General features: G+C 43.3%; 1 pseudogene; it reads right to left on the reverse strand.

Annotated features, from left to right (window-relative positions):
- Nucleotides 1-16,190: 16,190 nt before the first annotated feature.
- On the reverse strand, nt 16,191-19,002 carry LOC140740389 (immunoglobulin lambda-1 light chain-like; annotated as a pseudogene).
- Between the last annotated feature and the right edge of the window lie 1,034 nt (nt 19,003-20,036).

A 20,036-nucleotide genomic window follows, 5' to 3' on the forward strand; every position in this document is an offset into this window, starting at 1 on the left:
GTTCTGTGTCCAATATCTCCCAAATTTGCACAGAGGGAGGTAGATACAAAGGTCCGTGTCCTCTTTTGTGCCCAGCAAATGTGTAACAGACAACCCTCTGATCTACAGGTTGCGGACACACACGAAGTGCTGCTGAAAGCTCAGTGGAAGACTGATGAACGCTGCCGACTGTGCAGTCCAGCAGTACGTGCATTGTAGCCGGTGCAGACAAAGTTAAAACTGCACAGGATGGAAAGATTCTTGATCAATTAAAGGGGAATCTCCAGAGGGAGCCACATGAGTGGCTATCGTGCCATATTTGTGTGTACTTTTTAAAGTTTATGTCATTGAATATCACAATGATAATTGTGAATGTTTACACAGCTTCTTCCCTGGATTTGATATAAAAAATAATCTTTCCCCCTTATTTCCCTGATTCAGTTCTTGCCACTTTCCATCCCTCACAATCCAGGCACAACGGAGCAGACAGTACTGACTTCCTGTTTCCACACAAATCATTCAGATGTTGAGTTCAAATCCACTCTGACTGTTAGAGGGATTGAAGTCTGTCTGAATGTGGGGATGGAATCTGTTCTGAGTAACAGTAAGGTGCAGAAAGCTATTGTGTACATTGGTACAAGCAGACAGCGGGAACAACTCCACGATGGATTCTCCGGTGTTACTACACACACGCAGTGACCCGATACACAGGCAGAATTATTAACCCTTTGGGAGAGTGCCTCTCATCATTGGTACTATGGTAGCGTTGTGGTTAGCACGACGCAATTACAGCTTGGGGCGATCTTGTGTAAAACGTTTCATTCTGGCACTGGCTGTAAGGAATTTCTACTTTCACTTCGCGAGTGCGTACATTTCCATCGGGTGCTCCGGTTTCCTCCCACATTCCAAGGACGCACAGGTTAGTAGGTTAACTGGTCATTGGAAATGTTCAATTGATTAGGCTCGTGTTAAATAGGTTGGTTGGGCCGGAAGGACCTGTTCCTTTGTCTCTCTAAATACTTAAATAAATAAATCATTACCCGTCCATGTCGGTCTCATTAAGTTTACATACGCACATGTGATCAAAAAATATCCTAGGGAATCAGCAACATTTTGGGGTAGGTGGAGTTGGGGAGGGGGGAATTCAGGCAATTGGTCATTATATAGTTATTTTTCTTTGAGTGTGGTCTTCACCTGTTCCTTGAGATAGTCTGATAAAAGGAACAGGAGGTGTTGCCAGCTGGAGCAGCTGGGTCTCTGGTGTTTAGTGTTCGAGCAACAATAGTCCTTGCCCAAGGCTGAATGTTTTGTGTGCAGCAGGTTGCTGGAGGTTCTCCTCCTGCAGCTAAAGTTAATGAAGATAGTGGGAGACAGGGTGATCACCATACAGCCGGACGAGCAGACAGATTGGCCATGATTCCCCTGAGGACACACTGCTCCATGACTGAATGATATTCAGAGTACTGAATGGGAGTCTTCTCCTGGGCTAGAGGATGAAAATATGTTCAATTGTGTCCGTTGTGCAAGTGGGTCCATTCTGCAGGGAGAGAGTAGAATGATCTCCAGAGGAACAAGAGAGAAGATTCTTAAAGTTAGCAATAACTTGTGTTTACTGTGGCACAGACATGATTCAGGACAGGTATGTTGTCTCTATGGTGTCCCAGTCACTAAACCCTGTTCAGTGATTTCACTGGAAAATCCTGGATGGGCAGAATGAAGGGGTACCAATTTCTTCAAACATTTCCAAGATGTTTGGCTTTGTAGCGTAAATTGGGCCAGGTTTTCAGATGAGTGTCAGGATTTGAAGGGAATTTGAGGGGAAAGGAAAGGGATTGGTACAAAGCTGGTGTAAGTAGGTGTTGGATGGAAAGCACAGACACAGAACTCTGAAGAGTCTCTTTCCATGCTTTATGACAGAAAGCAGTCAGAGTTTAGGCCAGTCCGAATGGAACCAGAGTGCCAGATCAGTAAGTGGAGAGGGTGTGGAGGCAGATATTGGTGAAACCTCAGACAAAGTTTGGAATCAAAATGTTGAGCATGGTGCAACGGGTGTCCCGAGCTGTGTATATTTCAATGCTACAGGTTTCCTAGGAAAGGTGGTTAATAGTGCTGGAGATGAGGTAACGGGTTTACAAATAGAGGTCATGTGTAGTGAGGAAGATACGTTGTTGGGGCAAATATTACCATCAAGAGAATGAGTTGCAACAAAAAAGGCATACAGAATCGAAAAGGGTGAATACAGGACTGAAGATGTTGTATTTGAATGCAGAATAAGGTAGATAATTTTGCAGCACAGTTGCAGATTGGCAGTAATGATGTTGTAGGCATCACTGAATTATGGTTGACAGAAGATTACAGCTGGGAGCTTAATAACCACATTGTATCACATAGAATTTGAAAATAGCCTTTCAAATGGAAAGGCTGGAAGGCAATGGGGGTGGTGTTTATCTATTGGTTAAAAAATGAAATCAAATCATCAGGAAGAGGTGACATGCGGTCGGAAGGTATTGAATTATTGTGGATAGAGCTAAGGAAATGTAAGGGTTAATTGACTCTGATGGGAGATGTGTACAGAACCCCAAACAACAGTAACAATGTGGCTTACAAATTATAATGGGAGATAGAAAATGCATGCAACAAAGGAAATGTAACAATAGTCATGGGGAATTTTAATATGCAGGTGTATTGGGGAAATTATATTGGTGCTGGATGCTAGGAGGAGGAATTTCTAGAGTGCCTACAAGATGGCTTTTTAGAGCAGCTCGTGGTTAAGCCCACTGGATTGGGTGTTCGGCAGTGAAATAGAATTGATTAGACAGCTTATGGTAAAACAACCCTGAAGGGAAAGTGATCATGATATGATCAAATTCACCCTGAAACTTGAAAAGGAGAAGCTAATGTCAGATATACCAGTATTATAGTCGTGTAAAATAAATTACAGAGGAATGAGAGAGGAGCAGGCCAGAGTTCATTGAAAAAAAGTCCTGGCAGGGATGATGGCAGAGTAACAACGGCTGTAATTTCTGAAAGCTTTTAACAATCAACAGAAGGCAAGCAAAAATGTCATGAAGAAGGTAAAGATAGAATATGAAATTAAGCTAGCCAATAATGTTGAAGAGGATACCAAAAGTTTCTTCTGATACATAAAGGGCAAAAGAGAGGTAACTGTGGACATCAGAGCTCTGGAAGATGGTGCTGGAGATGTTGTAATCAGGGACAATGAAATGGGGGATGAACAGAATAAGTGTTTTGCATCAGTCTTCACTTTGGAAGGCACTAGCAGTATGGTGAAAGTTCCAGGTGTCAGTGTTCATGAAGGGTTTGAAGTTACTATAACTCTAGAGTAGGCTCTTTAGAAACTAAAAGGTCTGAATGTAGATATACATCACGTAGACCAGATGGTGTACACTCAAGTGTTCTGAAAGAGGAGGCATTAATAATGATCTTTCAAGAATATTTAGATTCTGGAATGGATCTGGAAGAAAAATGGAAAATAAAGAAGTAAATATTAGATTTAAAGAAATGCTGATTTAGGGGAAACATCAATTAGCATACACAGAAACTAATGAGAAAGCTAAGAGTCTTGTAAGAAAGAATAAGAGATTCCACGTGGAAGACCCTGCAGAGGAAGCCAAAGCAGCAGCTAATCGATGCGATCAGGGAAATATATACAAGATTTTAAAATTGGTAGGTTCCAGGTCAGATCCAGTGGTCCCAGGAGAGATAAGAACAGTCTGCTTTACACAACTGAGAAAGAGCAGGAAGCACGATGGCAGAGAATTTCAGAGAATTACAGCATATATCACCTCTGAATGAGGAACCTGATATAAAATAGGCAGCAGTGGACCTCGACATAAACACAGATCCACACAAGAAAGAAGAGATTGTTGCTGCAATTAAATCAATAAAGAAGAGCAAAGCTCTAGGACATCACAATTTGAAATCCGAACTGTTCAAACAGAACCAAAGGTGACAGCAGCCATCCTACAACCACTCTTTGCTATAATCTGGACTTGGGGACAAGTAACTAAGAAATGGAGAAAAGCAGTATTGCCATAATCCCGGAGAAAGGAACTCTAAATAGTTGCAACAACTGGCATGGAACCACACGTTGGTTAGTGCCCAGCAAGATGCTCACCAAAATCATTGTCCAATGGATAACACATACTGTCAACGTCTGTCTGAGGAAGGAGCAAGCTGGCTTCAGGAAGAACAGAGGCTGTGTCAACCAGATCTTCACACTATGTATCATCATAGAAGAGTGGCAGAAACAAATGTATGTGAATTTTGTGACATTGAAAAGACTTTTGCTGGCATCTGCAGGTAGAGACACTGGCTAATTTTCAGATCATACACGATCCCTTCCAAAATTATCCAATTTATCCAGAATTTCTATGCTAATTTCATGAACATGTTTTGGGACTGCAATTGAGCTTTTAAGGCAAGAGAGTCAAAGCTGTGTGATGTTGGAGATATTGTTTAACCTGGTGATCGACTGGGTTATGAGACAAACAATGAAAGATAAGCAGAGAGGCATCAGGTGGTCCCTATTCTCTACTTTTGAAGACCTTGGTTTAGCGGATAACCTCACATTAAATTACATACACACCAGAAATTGCAAGAGAAAACTCAGACCCCTGTGTACCTTTGGTGGACAGGTTGGACTTAGAGTCAACCAGAGAAAGACTGAGACCATGTCCCTCAATGTAGAATCTCTTCCTCATATCAAGGCATCTGCTCTATGCAAGATCTTCCATATTTTCTGGCCAAGAAAGATCTGCAACCATACCCTATTCCTTCAGTGTTATCAGGAGGGCATGACCACTATCTTCATGAGGAAACTGGAGAAGAATTGGACATGTGATGAAACGATAGGCCAACTCTATCATCAAGACAAAACTTTATTGAATCTCTGAAGGGTGAGGAATCCAAGAGACTATAGACAAAATGATGCTGTACCATAGAAATGAGGACCGTGAACCACACCTGGGACACAATAGAGAAGATGGTCAAGGATACACAGAGACTGAAAACCTTCATTGTCCTGAGCACCAGCAACATAACAGGCAGTATGTAAGAAAGTAAGTTAATGAAATCAGTCTTCATTTGCAAGGAAATGATGTGAATCTTATCAAAGTGAAATCAGCCATCTTCACATTTTTCTCCATTAATCTTATTTAAGTGTAACATTGGCCATCATGACATTGTCCAATTTCAAAGCCTCTCTGTGTGGAAGAGAAGGAAAGAATGCCAGATGATGAACTTCAAGTATACTGTGCCCACCTGGGTGAGCTACATGAAGACATATCACAGAGATTTCAGTATATTCTCCCCATCTCAATTCCCAATTGGTTTATTGCCCAGTCCTGAACACTAGCAATTAACAGGAAGGATGAAGGGAGAATTGATCTCGCTATAAAATTTTGAGCTGAAGCTGAGGTGTATAGCAAGACTTTTGGATGAAGAAAGAAATCACTGAATGTGAACCTGCACAGTTGAAAAAGGTCAAGATGTTCTTTATTACCCTTACAACATCATATCAAGTGACGTGCAGTTTCAGTGCAGTCACGCAATGTCTTTCAAAGCAATGAAATAGACCACAAATCACTGAACATGGGGTTCTGAGTCAGCTTCTGAGTGACATTGAGCCTGATGTTGAGAAACTGATAATCACTGCTCTGCCCATCCATCCCACTGAAAGGTGAAAAAGCTGTGAAGTACTGAATAGTTGCATTGTTCATGTCTCTCTGAACTTATTGATGAAAATTGTTTTTACTCTAATTACTGAAAATAAAGAAATACAGTGGGTCCCAGTTAATTGGGATGCATCAGGAACAGTACATAGAGGCCCAATTAAATGGATACCCCAATTTGTAGATGGTTCATGGAAATAGTTTAAAATGTTTAAAAATTCAAATATCTGTATAACACGTAATGTATTTAAATGAAATGCAGGACAAATCTGAAGACAACCAAACTACTTTAGCTGTATTAAAATATTTATTAGTTTCTGACAGTTATTGATGGAGGAAATAATCCAGTGTATGCTGCCATGTTCTTTTGATTGACTATAAATGAGCAAAATCAGCACAGACACCTAATACAGATAATGGACTGCCTTCATACAATGCTTTAATGATTGCATCCTCCAAATTTTCATTTTCATTGTAACATTCAAGATATCTGTTGATACCTTCACATTATCAGTAGATCCTAACTTGTTGAAGTAGTGACATTGTTTCTTTGTCAGTCCTGGCTGTACTTGGCACCTCCAAGCCAAGTAAGCAAAACAGTAATGGATTGCATTCCTGCTTACTACTCACCAGCTATCAGTGACAAAAATCACTATATTTTGAACATAAACACAGGCCAGTGAAGCTACTTAAAAACTGTTCACTCTCAGCACAATCTAGTGCTTAATGCCCACAAGACTGATGCTAGTTAAAAATGGTTCAACCCAGTGTCCTGTCCCAATTAAGTCAAAAGTGTCCCAAATAAACAAATGGTATGCCCTAATTAACTGATTGGCGAATTAACTTGAATCCATGTAGCTTTAAATAGCTTTTTTAAAATGTTGATAAGGGGGACTAAAGTCTTAACCAACAGAGGTGTACATAATTATTAGTATCATAGATGGATGAATACAAAAAATATTTTTCTAACTAAATGAATGCCTACAATGAGAGGACACTAGAATAAGGTAAGAGGTAAGATACTGAGAGAGAATCTGAGTAAGGATTAGATTCACTCAGAGAGTGAAAGTTCACACAGCAATCTTGCATGGGCTGATAAATGCCAAGTAATATTCACATCACGGAAGTGCTGGACTGGGATCGTGTCCAACAAATGAGTGTCTGACATCCTACCCTTGGCATTTATTGGAATCAACATCTCTGAGCCAACTACACCCAATGTCTTGGGGATCACTATTGATTATCAATTCAAAAGGATCAGCTATATGAATATTGCTGTTATAAGAGCAAATCAAAGACTCATTCGCCTGCTTTAACAAAGCCTTTTCACCATTTCTGTGGTCTAAGAGAAGAGTGGGATGCAATATTCTCCTCATTGAAATCCTTCTTGATTTGAAGCAGTTAATAAGGTAGATATTTGTTTAATATTTCCCAGTGCCTTCATTTGATTTAGTTCTGTAGAGTCACTGCGATTAAATGAGAGCTCCCAATTTCAGTGAACCACTCCCTTTGTTACACTACAGTGGGATCCAATACCCTTACCCTGTGACTCTGTCATTGTATCGAATCCTTTCAAACCCGAGTAGAATGACAAACATGAGGTTCCGTTAGTGACACTTTTTCACCAGTGGAACAGCTGAAAAATACCCTTCACATCCGAGTGCTATCTACAAAATATTTTAACAGAAACCTGATGCAAAAGTACCAGAAAACATTTCAATTATACCATACTTTATACAAAATCACTGTGTGTTTATTTCCAGTGAATTAAGCTACTCACAGTCTTGGGAATGACATTATCAATAGTACTGATGCATTGATGCCATTGACTATCACATTCAAACTTGTTATCAATGAACAGTAGAATACTAATATGCTCATATTCTAACCATAGACAAAATTTATCATGAGATTATTCACTACTTCAAATAAAATAAGGACTTTGAGGGGTTAGCTGCACTCATTATAGTACAGAAAAAGATTTTTTAAGGCATAGCTGCAGAGAATTGGTCCTGCACCAGTCAATTGATAGTATACAAATCAACTTAATCAATTTGGATTAAATTATGAATGGAGAAGGACAAGACATGAATCCAGTGAGAAAGAACTCTATGTGAAATTAGACATTATTGAGCTGTGTTAAAATAGGAATTGCAAATAATTTAAATTTTCCGATTTTAAAACAAAAATTGAAAAAGGACCTTTTGTCTTGTTCAGGGTGTGAAATTAACAAACATCTGTGGTAACAACAGGAAATGAGATGTTATTTTAAGGAGCGGGATGGCCCAAAACTGAGACAAGACATTTACACCTGTTCTTTCTACTCAAATACCAGTTTCTGTTCTAGCCGATGGTACTTTAAGACACTTTGCTGTTAAAGGGACAATATCACTGATGCTTCCCTTCTGTGGCAGTCAAAAGAACAACTGCCTCACATATTGTTCCATGTCAGTTTGCTGAATCACTTCACAGATTTATAGACTGAAATCTGGGGGAAGGAAACATTGATTGAGGCCTATTGTTTCAATGGGTATCAATGAATCCATTCCCATTACATTGTCTAAGTTTGTTTGTTTTCCATTGACATCAAAGATGATGTTTTTCTTTAAAGTTTTGCAGAAATTTTGGTAAGTTTGAGCTTAACTGAATGAATCAAATGAAAAGTGGGGGAATGGAAGGAGAGAGAGAGAGAGAGAGAGAGAGAGAGAGAGAGAGAGACAAATAGGGGTGTACAGAGGGAGGGAGTGATCATCATGTGCAGAGATCATCCAGCATTTTGTGTGTATTGCTTTGGAATTTGAGCTTCTGCAGATTTTCTCATGCCCATCAGTAAAAATGTCCATGTATGCACAGACACAAAAATGGGGAGACAACTAACATATTCAATATTGTCCCATCAAGAAGAAACTCATTATCAGCACAAACATTGAAGTGGCTGTCACCAATGCCCATGAATAATGTACCAGTGTGCATAATGTGCACAAATGTAGTCATGAGAAATTTGGTCAAAATATGGACAAATTGCTGAATTCCGGAGGTGAAACGAGAATGAGTCTTTGATTGGAATACTGCACAGATGCAGTGGAAGCAATCCCGCACAAGTCTAGTTAAGATCTTTAAAAACCCAGTCTCCATAAAAGAGGGCTACCTGTTAACGGTGTGGTCTGAGTCAGAGCGGTTGGGCTTTGGCTGAACAGGGCTTAGGCGACAACAGGCAAGGCAAGGTAAGTAGGTAAGTTCATTCCTTATTTCCTACCTAACTCTTGAGAGAATGGGGGTATGTCCACAGGGCCACTGTTCTGTTTTGGGTGCCAGATGTGGGATTTCGAGGAGATTATCAGCTTCCCCGATGGTCACATCTGCACAAGGTGCACCCAGATGCAGTTCCTTAGAGACTGTGCTAAGGAACTGGAGATGCAGCTCGATGACCTTCAGCTTGATTGCAAAAGTGAAGAAGTGATAGACAGGAGCAACAGGGAGGTACTCTTCCCGAGGCTACAGGAGACAGATAAATGGGTGACTGTCAGGAGGGTAAAAGAAGAACTTCAGATAGTGGAGACCAACTCTGTGGCCATTCTTCTGAACAATCATTACTCCATTTTGAGTATTGGTGGGGGTTACAACCTAGCAGGGAAAAGCAACATCAACTGTGTCTCTGGCACAGTGTCTATGGCTTAGAAGGATAGGGAACTGAAGGAGATGGCAGCAGTAATAGATGACTCTATAATTAGGGGAGGAGTTAGATGATTTAGTGGCTATGAAAAACAAACACAGATGGTAATTTGCTTCTCATGTACCAGGTTCCTCGATGTTTTGAATGCACCCACTATATTCTGTAAAGGAGGGGTAAGCAGCCAGAAGCTGTGGTGCATACCTGTACCACCAACATAGATAGGAAAGGGAAGGAGGTCCTGAAAACAGAATACAGGGAGTTGGGAAGAAAGCTGAGAAGCAGGACCTCAAAGGTAGTAATCCCAGGATTGCTGCCTATGTCAGGCGACATTAAGGACATGAATAGAATGAGGTGGCAGATAAATGCGTGGCTCAAGAATTAGAGCAGGGAGCAGGGATTGAGATTTCTGGATAATTGGGACCTCTTCTGGGGCAGCTGTGACCTGTACAAATGGGATGTGTTCCACTTGAATCTGAGGGGGACCAATAAATTTGTGAGCAGGTTTGCTAGAACTGTTGGAACTGGTTTAAACTAATATGGGAGAGGGATGGGAACCAGTATGACAGAGCTGAGGATGAGCCAGCAGGTTTACAAACAGATGATGGATGCAACATGAATGTAAGGAAGAACAAGCCAGTGACTGGGTACAAGTGCAGGCAGACCTATGAGTTAAATTGTACCACAGAGGAAAAATTCAAAAGGTCAAAGAATGCAGGACTTAACATGCTGTACTTTCATGTGCATAGCATTCAGAATAAAATGGATGAAATTCTGGCTCAATTAGAGATTGGTTGGTATGCTGTTGCGGGCATCACTGTGGGTGAAAGAAGGCCATAGTTGGGAGTTTAAAATCAAAGGATATACTTTGTATTGAAAGGACAGGCAGGAAGGCATAGGCAGTGGTGTGGCTCTGTTGGTAAGAGATGTATTTACATCTTTAGAAAGAGGTGACATAGGGTGAGAGAATGCTGAATCTTTGTGGGTGGAGTTAAGAAACTGCAATGTGAATAAAACATTATGGTAATCATATACAGGCCTCAAAATAGTAGCCAAGGTGTAGGTTTGAGATTGAAAAAAGAGCTGGAAAGGGCACAAAATAAGGGGAATGTCACAATTGTAAATGAGGTCTTCAATATGCAAGGGGATTGGGAAAATCAGGTTGGAGTCAGATCACAAGAGAGGGAATTTGTTGAATGCTTACGAGATGAAATTTTAGAGCTGCTTGTGCAGAACCTACCAGGAAAAATGCTATCTTATACTGTATTGGGTGTTGTGTGATAACCCAGATCTTATTAGTGAGCTTAACGTACAGCTAGCCTTAGAAGGCTGTGATCATGATATGATTGCATTCATTCTGCAAATTGAGAGGGAGAAGAATAAGTCAGATGCATCAGTATTTCAATGGAATAAAAGGAGTTACAGAGGCATGAGAGAGGAGCTTGTGCAGGTGGATTGGAAGAAGATACAGGAGGATACTACTATGGTGAGTGTATTGAGAACTAGAGGGGACACCCTCAAAATTGAGGGGCAACCCTTTACAACACAGGTAAGGAGGAATTTTTTTGAGCCAAAGAGTAGTGAATCTGTGGAATGTTCTGCCACAGACTGTGGTGGAAGCCAAATCTGTGAGTATATCTAAAGTGGAAGGTGATAGTCCCCTGATTGATCAGAGCATCAAAGGATATGGTGAGAAGGCAAGTGTATGGGGTTGAGTGGGATTGGAGATCAGCCATGATTCAATGGTGGAACAGATTCGATCGGCTGAATGGCCAAATCTGCGCTTATATCTTATGGTCTTATGTAGTGGTCACCAACCTTTTTAAGCCCAAGATCCTCTATCTCACCCTCAATAAAAAGCAAGATCGATTTCAAATCTATTAGTTACACTCATGCACGCATGTTTTTTGAGCATGTGACAGAACACATCAATAATGGTAGAGCCGTAGAAATAGTGTATATGGCTTTCAGCAAGGCATTTCATAAGGTTCCCCATGCAAAGATTATTGAGAAAGTAATGAGGCACGGGATCCAAAGGAAGATTGCTTTGTGGATAGACAACTGGATTGCCCACAGAAGGCAAAGTCTCGTTGTAGATGGATCATATTCTGCATGGAGGTCAGTGACCAGTGGTGTTCCTCAGGGATATGTTCTGGGAAACTGTACTCTTGCTGATGACACAAAGATTGTGGGTGTTATGGATAGTGTGGAGGGCATTAATGGCAAGACTCTTCGCAATGTGGAGGATCAGAGGGCTCTTGGGGTCCGAGTCCATAGGACTCTCAAAGCTGCTATGCAAGTTGACTCTGTGGTTAAAAAGGCATACAATGCATTGGCCTTCATCAATCTTGGGATTGAGTTTAAGAATGAGAGATAATATTACAGCTTTATAGAACCCTCGTCAGGCCCCGCTTGGAGTACTGTGCTCAATTCTAGTCATCTCATTACAGGAAGGATGAGCAAACCATAAAAAGGGTGCAGAAGAGATTTACAAAAATGTTGCCTGGATTGGGGAGCATGCCTTATGAGAATAGGCTGAGTGAACTCAGCCTTTTCTCCTTGGAGCGATGGAGGATGAGAGGTGACCCTGATAGAGGTGTACAAGATAATGAGAAGCATTGATTGTGTGGATAGTCAGAAGCTTTTTGCCAAGTCTGAAACAGCTAGGACAAGTGGGCAATGTTTTAATGCTTTCGTACTGTTCATAATGTATACCTTCACAGTATGGGCCATGTCAATTTTGACCCGAAACCTGAATTCCCTCCTAAATACCAGATTTTGAACCACAGATCTATTTAGAATGTATAAATGGCCTATCTGACATTAATAAATGGGGGATTAATCCTTAATTAATGTTTCCGAGATCTAAAATCTATTTCAATAAATACGGGTCAAATTTGACCCAGAGCAGCCTGAATGTACAAAAATTTGTAGCACCTGTACAAATGTATAAAATGTTTAAATATTTTTCATTTTTGCACATTTTGGATCACAAGGAAAAAATAATCAAATTTTGGCTAAAAATGGCATTTAGGGTGTTTTTCCTCCTGTCAAATGTCAAAACGTGTCGTATTTGACCCTGAAAGTATGTATGGGTTAAGGTGCTTGGAAGTAGGTACAGAGGAGATATCAGGGGTGAGATTTTTTATGCCGAGAGTTGTGAATGCGTGGAATGGGCTGCTGGCAGCGACGGTGGAGTAGGAAACGATAGGTCATTTAAGAGGCACCTGGATGAATACATGGAGCTTAGAAAAATAGAGGGCTGTTGGTAAGCCGAGGTAGTTCTAAAGAAAGGACATGTACAGCACAGCTTTGTGGGCTGAAGGGCCTGTATTGTGCTGTAGTTTTTCTCTATTTCTATGTTACTAACATGGGACACACTTGCCCTTCTCCTCCCTCCTCCCCAAATTTATTCTAGCGTTCCCATTCCCATCCTGATGAAGGGTGTCACCCCAAAACATAGACTGTTTATTCATTTTCATCTTCACGCTGTCTGGCCTGCTGGAGTTGCTCCAGCTTTTGTGTGTATGCACTAAATAAACATATTCCTGTGTTAGCTGTTGCCTTCCTGAACATATTGACTTTAGGGGACACAGAAGTTGATACAGAGGGAAGCGAGGTTATTATGAAACCCTAACTGCTCAACATGACGTGGGTGCTCATGGAGGTCTCCGCTAACAAAACAGCAACTGTCAGTTGTAAAGCGGAGGTGATACATTGCAGAAACAACAAGTGAGGACTTAGAGGGTGTCAGCATGTTGCATGCCCATGGATGGATGCACAGAGACTATCGGACCTCCAGTCTCGGTGTCACCCTCCTTCATCCCCAACATCCCACCGGCACCACTGATTACATGGGCATAGCCAGATTAAGGGAAAAACACACCTGGTTTATGGAACTTTCCATCCCTTTATGCCCCAGGAAAGCCAACGTACAGGGTTGGAAACTTAGTTAAGCCTTCCTGAGGAGAAGACCACTGACAAAGTCCTTTATTCTGAGCCAGTATTTCAAGTAGTAGCCCATCTTGGAAGATCCTTCCTCTCCCCGGGGATAGGGACGTTGGAGCTTCTGTAGACATTTCTACTGCTCTGTTTGACTTCCGGAATGTGGTTGCTAACCCTATGTCCAATCCTTCTTTCCCAGCCCTGTTTGAGACCCTCCAGGCGGAGTTAGCGGAGTAGAATGTTGGTGCATTTAACTCAGCTGCAGGAAAGTCTTTACAGGAACAGCTCAAAAAGCAAAGCTTTCTGGAGAAACCAGCTACCCAGATTAGAACAGGGAATGGCCTGTCCATATGTGGCAAATATTCCATCAGAATCAGTCCACGGGGACAAAGGTGAGGCCTTTACTGAGGACAGAGCACTCTTCCTCAGAGAGTTGAAGGTCAGAGGGAATGGTAAAGACCTGGCACAGATGAGAGATGGGATCAGAGGGGGGAGGGTGGCTGGTGGTATCGGTGGAGAGGCGAGGGTTGGGGGTGAGAGAAAGATAGAGCTTCTGAGGATCCAGGACTTGACGGTGGGAGATGAGGCAGAGGGGATTGCAGAGTAGTGGTGGGGATGGGGAGATGGGAGTCCCAACCACAGCATGTGAAGACCCGGCCTGGAGTTCAAGGCTGGAGTCGCAGTTCTCCCTCCTCCCCTTCTTACCCCATCCCTGATATGTTTAGCTTTTATTCCTCTCCCCTTTTTTTTCTCTCTCCCTGCCCATCACTCTTCCTGTTCTCCATCTCCCTCTGGTGCTTCCCTCCCCCTTTCTTTCTCCCTCACCCTCCCATCCGATGATCCTTTCTCTTATCCAGCTGTGTATCCCTTTTGCCAATCACCTTTCCAGATCTTAGCTTCACCCCACCTCCTCCGGCCTTCTCCTATCATTTCACATTTCTCCCTCCCCCTCCTACTTTCAAATCTCTTGCTATCTTTCTTTTCAAATAGTCCTGACAAAGGGTCTTGGCCTGAAACTTCGACAGTGCTTCTTCCTATAAATGCTGCCTGGCCTGCTGTGTTCCACCAGCATTTTTTGTGTGTTGATTGAATTTCCAGCATCTGCAGCTTTCCTTGTGTTTGCATATTATAGTTATGACCTTGTATTTAGTCTGTATTTTGCTATTGTATAATCTACCAAAGAGGAATCAACGGCTGGAGTGTAAGGAAAAAAATAAAATTGATTCTGTTATGGTCCGTTCTGGAGCCAGCATTCCGGGTCTTGATCCGGTCAGCGGATACCGGACTCCGGGTCTTGATCCGGTCAGCGGATACCAGACTCCGGGTCTTGCAGCCGTCCCTCCTGTCAACCTTAAGCCAAATAGGATCATTTTGGCTTAAAAAGGTGCACCTGTTGCCTATTAGCTGGCAGGTGGATATAAGGGACTCTGGGACCAAGCCTAGTTTTGTGTGTATCCGGCTCTGAATCTGTTTTGTCTTGTACGAGCTGGTTTGCCATGTTCTGGGGTGTTTTGTCCGATCGGCTCTGTTCGTTCCGGTCGTCCCGGCTTGGCGGGCCCACGGCTTCATCCACGAGTTCTGTGAGTCAGCCTTGGAGTCACCCTGGACCAAGTTCCCTCCGGATCCCTTGCCTCCGTCGGGTGGCCGGCTGGACTGCCGTTGTCCGGCGGGGGGACTCTGTCCCCTTCCTACCCCTCACCTCTGATGGGTTGTGCCCACTAACTGACCAGGTGACCCGCGTCTTGTCTGGCCTCTGTTCCCGCCTGGGAGGCGGCCCTGCCCAGGAGTTATGCGGCCGCCCAGGGGGCTCTCCTGCCTAGCCACGGACTCCGAGACCCAGCCTAGCCACGAACTGTCTCTGAACCCTAGGATTACCTAGCACGCCCCGTCTCTTTCGCACGCCCTGGTCCCCCCAACTGTTTCTATCCTTTAGTTATTCCTGTCCTGCCCCTAGTACTTCAGGGCCTGCATCCTGCACTTGGGTCCAGCCTCCTGACCCCTTGTGACAGATTCCTTATTAGAAAATGTTAAATGTGTAACACACAATGGGAGGTTTGTAAGATGAGATGTGGGAATTATTTGAGAAAGGAGAAGGGGACCTGTCAACAATATTTGGAGAAATGGGTGTGAATACTATTCTACATCCCTGAGAAACGATTAGTGGTGGAAAAGCCCTTTGTTTGTGAAAACAAAATGATTCCGCAGCCTGGTACTGTCCCATGGGAAATGATTTGGGCAAGGGGACTTGAAGGATATTAACAGGGCGATGTTTTGTACGTTGGGATCTTTGCTTATGCAGGGTCACAACCAGTGATGGAGTTGGAAATGGGTACAAGGACACGGAGAGAGAGCCATCCCTCCCCACTCCGACCTCCTTCTCTGTTCGCTTAGAAGTCTCTTTTTCTCACCTCAACAATTCCGTCCACCCCCATGGCTGTCTGTTACTCTGTCGGTGTCTCACACTCTCTTCCTCTCTCCACCGTTCCCTCCCTCGACAACCCCCTTCCCTTCTCCACCAACTGCAAGACTGTAGGATTTCAGACTGCCGGACTTCCTTTGTAGGAGCCGTTCAGCCCGCGCGAGTCTCCTCCCTCCTCCCACCCAAATGAGAATGTTAAGCGCCTACAAGAGTAAAAGACTCAGACACGGAAATCATTCCTGCACTGAATATCTTTATTAGCAGTTTATGGCCGTTGCCATCTGACAGTCTGATACTGCTGAGAAATCATTAACAGACGCATGAATAACTTCAATTAGATCCATCCCTAGTAACAGAGAAAACAATTCACTAGCTGATGTTTCTAATGATGACAAGTAACAGGCCACTTTTACCCCACGTAGTTTCTCAGAGAATGAAACGGAGCAAAATCAGTCTCGGGTGCAAATATTATAAGAACACAATGGAAACCACAGAACTCTGGTCAGAGTTCGGAGTGCAGTGAAGAGAGTGGTAGAGGGAGGTGAAAGATGCAGAAAAAAATCTGTTCGAACCAAACAAGTACGAGGCCACGCTCTTTTTTAACAGTTGGACTGTGTGACTTGCGGATGTTGTTGAGTCTGCTCCTAGATTAACCACGCAGGAGTATACCTTGCCACTACTCCAGTCTGTGCCGGGCACCGTCAGGTAGCTGCTGAGACTGAAAGTTCTGTCCGTGTTCCGCCTCACTGCGCTGGTTTTCACCTCACGGCTGGTCGGACTCCCGTCCACTGTCCAGCTGACGACAGGGAAGCCCACCGACAGCTTACTGACCAGGCAAACTAAGGTGCCGGTTCCTTTAGCGGAGATTTCCTCGGCTGACGGCCCAAGCAGTTTCACTGAAGGGTCGGGGAGCTGCTGATCTGGATCGGGAACAAGAGGAGACATGTTTCAGGTCACTGAATATCTCGCGATATTTCACAGTTGGATGGAAGGGCGAGTGAAAGGTTCCAGCTTCCAAGAATGGGGCCCAGGGTTTCGCCAGGGAGCAATTCAGTGCCAATGGAGGGCAGTGCATTTTAGTCAACACTGAAGGACTGGACGTTTGTGGCCAAATCCTGCAGAGTCGCTGGATTACAGCATCAGAAGCTCGCTGACGTCACTTCCAGCTCTTGGGATCTTCCTTGGCCTGTGCCAACAGTGACACGTTCCTTCCCTTTGCTCCATCCACTCATCACCAATGCGCCCTCTCCCACCCGTATCACCCACAGCTGTAATGTGAGTAAACCTATTTCTGCGCTTCCCCTGAGTGCAAAGCAACATTCGCGTGGTCCTGACCTTCACAGGGTTGGTTTAGGGAAGACACACTGTGACCATATGACCATATAACAATCACAGCACGGAAAAAGGCCATCTCGGCCCTTCTAGTCCATACCGAACTGCACTGAATCCTTTCCTGTCTGTATACCTATCCAATTTTAGTTAAATGACAATACCGAACCTGCCTCTGCCACTTCTACTGGAAGCTCGTTCCACACAGCTACCACTCTCTGAGTAAAGAAGTTCTCCCACGTGTTACCCCTAAACTTTTGCCCCCAACTCTCAACCCATATCTTCTTGTTTGAATCTCCCCTACTCTCAATGGATAAGCCCTATCCACGTCAACTATATCTATTCCCCTCATAATTTTAAATACCTCTATCAAGTCCCCCCTCAACCTTCTATGATCCAAAGAATAAAGGCCTAACTTGTTCAACCTTTCCTTGTAACTTAGGTGCTGAAACCTAGGTAACATTCTAGTAAATCTTCTCTGTACTCTCTCTATTTTGTTGGCATCTTTCCTATAATTCAGTGACCAGAACTGTACACAGTACTCCAAATTCGGCCTTACTAGTGCCTTGTACAATTTTAACATTACATCCCAACTCCTGTACTCAAGGCTCTGATTTATAAAGGACAGCATACCAAAAGCCTTCTTCATCAACCTATCCACATGAGATTCCACCTGCAGGGAATTATGCACCATTATTCCTAGATCATTCTGTTCTACTGCATTCTTCAATGCCCTACCATTTACCATGTATGTCCTATTTTGAATATTCCTACCAAAATGTAGCACCTCACACTTATCAGCATTAAACTTCCTCTACCTTCTTTCAGCACGGTCTTCTAACTGGCCTAAATCTCTCTGCAAGCTTTGAAAACCTACTTTATTATCCATAATGCCACCTATTTTAGTATCATCTGCATACTTACTAATTCAATTTACCACCCTATCATCCAGATCATACATCATCATGACGATGCGGAAGCAATTAATGTAGGCGAAGGGAGGTGGGACCTAGAGCCGCATTCTGAGAAGCTGGAACTCCTCACGCTGGATTCCAACAAACTCAAACAAAACTGGCCAAGCTGATAGGATTGAAACCGCGCAAACATAGTGTTGGGCCGACAAATTCAGAAACGAAATAGTAAAGTGCCAGGGACACAACTAACAACACCAGAGAGAAAACACAACTGAAAAAAAAAGAGCTTGTTTAAAGGCGATAACAATTCACACACAATTCAATATTCACTGAACACAACTTCATCGATCCACGACTACGTGGCATGACTGGATTGTATATTTGCGTTTTCATTATCAAATTCGCCAAGAAATATTAATGTATAAACTATTAAATACAAGGTGACCATATTCACGCAGCTAGTAATTGCAGGTGGGATTTCCCTGTCACTTACCTGTAACAAAGAGCTTGGTCCCTGGGCCGAACAAGTAATAACTGTTCGATGAAAACCATTTCCAGCAGTAATAGACGGCAGCGTCATTCAGATCCACATTCTTTATGTTTAACTGGTAAACGATGCCGGCGCTGTTGACTGTCGACCTGAAACGGTCGCTGCTAAAGCCAGGCCCATAGGTCGGGGCGCTGTACGAGTGATGGTAGTACAGGATCCATTGTGGAACCGTTCCAGGTGTCTGCTTGTACCAATATATAGCATAGTTATCCTTTGTTCCGATGTTACATTCCAGCGCGGCCGTGGCTCCTGGACTCACCGACACGGTCGGAGGCTGAGTCATAGTCTGGAATTCTCCAGCTGTAAAAAAAAAACAGGAATTCAACATTAACCATTGACTCTTTAATGTGTTCCCTACAGCCCACATCAACAAACGCTGGCGGTGCAGTCATGTCCCCGGTACTTACAGCCCAGACACATTGCCAGAGACCAGAAAAAGCACAACGTCCGTATCATTGCTGTCCGTCAGCTTCCTACGACCCTTCAGCCGATGGATCTGTGACAGACTGTGGCCGCTGTCGCCAATGGTACCTATTTATGGAGCCGTTCATACGAGGGAGGGACCCATGCAAATCAGGGCGACTTACACTGACCAACCAGAGCAACACACACAAAATTCTCGAGGAACTCAGCAGGCCAGGCAGGATCTAGGAAAAGAGTACCATCGCCGTTTCGGGCCAAAACCCTTTGGTAATATTTGTCCGCTTCTCTATCCTACGCTGGATTCACGCTTTCAATCTCTATTCACTCTTTCCCAAGATGCTGCCTTTCCTGCAGAGTTCCTTCTTTATTGCTCGGATTTCCAGCATCTGCAGATTTTCTCTTGTTTATGATCAACTAGAACAAAGGATTTGAAACCCTCCTATTCACTGTCTCACACCATCAGGATGAGGCGGTGTCACTGGAGGCAAAGAGCAGATCAGTTGATAAAACAAAAGTGTATGAACAGATTGTTCTGTGTCTGATATCTCCTAAATTTGTACAGAAAGAGTCTGATACAAAGCTCTGTTTCCTCTCTTATCCCCAGCAAATGTGCAACAGACAACTCTCAGATCTACAGGTTGCGGAAACACACGAAGTGCTGCTGGAAGCTCGGTGGAAGACTGATTAACGCTGCCGACTGTGCAGTCCGGCAGTATGTGCATTGTAGTCGGTGCAGCCAACGTTAAAACTGCACAGGCTGGAAAGTCTCTTGATCAATTAAAGGGGAATCTCCAGAGGGAACCACATGAGTGGCGATCGTGCCATATTTGTGTGTACTTTTTAAAGTTCATCTCACTGAAAATCACAATCATAATTGTGAATGTTTGCATAGTTTCTTCCCTAGATTGGAAGTAAAAAAAAAATTCCCCCTTATTTCCCTGATTCAGTTCTTGCCACATTCCATCCCTCACAATCCAGGTACAACAGAGCAGACAATACAGACTTCCTGTTTCCACACAAATCATTCAGATGTTGAGTTCAAATCCACCCTGACTTTAGAGGGATTGAAGTCTGTCTGAATGTGGGGATGGAATCTGTTCTGAGTAACAGTAAG

Source organism: Hemitrygon akajei, chromosome 16 (genome assembly GCF_048418815.1).
Source record: "Hemitrygon akajei chromosome 16, sHemAka1.3, whole genome shotgun sequence".
In the NCBI taxonomy this organism is placed as follows: Eukaryota; Metazoa; Chordata; class Chondrichthyes; order Myliobatiformes; family Dasyatidae; genus Hemitrygon; species Hemitrygon akajei.